Source organism: Mus caroli, unplaced genomic scaffold (assembly GCF_900094665.2).
Source record: "Mus caroli unplaced genomic scaffold, CAROLI_EIJ_v1.1 scaffold_23523_1, whole genome shotgun sequence".
NCBI classification, from domain to species: domain Eukaryota; kingdom Metazoa; phylum Chordata; class Mammalia; order Rodentia; family Muridae; genus Mus; species Mus caroli.
Genome location: NW_018390359.1, coordinates 4551 through 6711, shown reverse-complemented (window position 1 = coordinate 6711; position 2161 = coordinate 4551).

The window sequence follows — 2161 nt, the reverse complement described above, 5'->3', positions numbered from 1 at the left end:
CCCTGCCAGCCCGCCCCTGAAGGCACCTTGCTGTTGTCCCTGGTGCAGGCTGATGGCATGCCTTCACTCCTTTTTGCCTGTTATGATCTGTTACTCAGACAAGGTCCAGGGTGGAGACTAGGAGTCCCTGCTGCCTGATGTCCTTTGAAAGGGCCTGACCATCAAGGCCACTCTGTCCCCATGTCAGGAAACAAGTTTTGTAGTACTCATTGGATAGGTGAACTTGGCTTGATTGGCAGCCTCTAGGCAGTTATCTGTGGGCAGAGTAGACTGACTGGAGTTAGATCCTTGCAGGATAGCTGGGTTGTGATGTTCAGGGTCCTGTGAGAACCCAGTACAAATGCTCCCTCCCTCAAGCCACTTGGAGGGGCTGCAAGTCCATGGCCAGAGCAGATTCCATGGGCTATCCACATATTGGGCATGCAGGGGCTATCCACATAGTGGGTATGCAGGGGCTATCCACATAGTGGGTATGCAGGGGCTATCCACATAGTGGGTATGGAGGGGTTATCCACATAGTGGGCATGCAGGGGCTATATGTTATATGTCTATGATGGGCATTTCTGAGACCTCCTTTGGCAACTGTGATATATGTTAATAGGATTATAAGGGGGATGGTAGAATTTGAAATGGGTGCACACAAGAAAAATACCAGTGGTGCAGTGTGTGTCTTATGCTCACCATAGCAATGGCCAAAAGTAAAGTCTCAAAAAGGCTGATCTTGGAGAACACAGAGCTTTCAGTTAGCTTTCATTTGTATGTTTTTAAATATCATTTGTAAAAACTAGCAAATAGGGACTGGAGAAATAGCTCAGTTGTTCAGAGCATTGGCTGTTCTTGCAGAGGACCTGGTTTGGTTCTAGACACTATCTCTAGTAACTGCTCCCAAAGGAAAAGTTGGTTTTCTCCAAGGGGGTCTCACTATGTACAAAACCACTCTTAAGGGAAAGCCCCATACCCAGAAAGAGATGGCCACCACAAAATGAATTCAATTGTGTTTCTGGGGATGTTGTTGTTGTTAATTTGTTTTGTACTCTTCTGGCTGGTTGGCTTGTTACTAAGCCTTTGTCACTTCTTAAGGAGATGGAGATGAACTTTCTGGTTGGCCTTTGCTTTTCTATTTTCACTGGATGCAGCAGGACTTCATGTGGTTGTCATATGTGCCTATGTCAACTGCTTTCATGTGTTATTTTGTGTCCCAAAGTGGATCTAAGTAACACAACCTGTGGCTTTCTTCAATTTTTCATTCTTCTGTGAACTGAAAAAAAAATTAAGAGTAATTTATATCTATGACCATACTGTACCTGTCTTAGACACAAGAACCAAAAGAGGGCATAGGTACCCATTACAAATGGTTGTGAAACACTGTTTGGTTGTTGGGAAGAGAATGCATGACCTCTGAAAGACTAGTCAGTGCTTTCAAGCATTGAGCAATCTTTCCAGTCCTGAAATTGTTTTTATTATGCTCCAAGCATGTCCATTCAATGCAGGGGTACATATTTAGTGTGTTCTTGTGATATATTAAAGGCCTGAACACCAAAGAGCTGGTAATCTTGGCTACTCTAAACTACTCAAAAAATGTATTAAAATGGTATCTGAATCTACTAAGCGTTCTATAAAGTCTTAGACTGCTTTTTTATGTAGAATCATATTCCTCAGAATGATAGTTTCAAGTTTTTTATTAAGCTATACAATTCAGCCACCTAGGAGGAACAGAAATATGAACTAACCAGTAACACCAGAGCTCCCTGGGACCAAATTACAAATTAACAAAAACACATGGAAGGAGTCGTGGCTCTAGCTGCATATGTAGTAGAGGATAGCATAGTCAGTCATCAGTTGGAGGAGAGGCCCTTGGTCCTGTGAAGGTTCTATGCTCCAGTATAGGGGAATGCATTGGCCGATAAGCAGGTGTGGGTTGTTTAGGGAGCAGCAGGAGGGTAGAGAATACGGGGGTATTGGAGGGGAAACTAGGAAAGGGGATAACATTTGAAATGTAAATAAAGAGAATATCTAATTTTTAAAAAGCTGTACAATTCAATGTTGTATGCAGAAATTTTGATAATAAATTATTTTCCAAATAGATTTCCAACGAAAACTTATTTAAAATTTTTATTTTGTCGTTGTTAAAAGGTCAATGCATGAACTGCAAAGGTAAAGG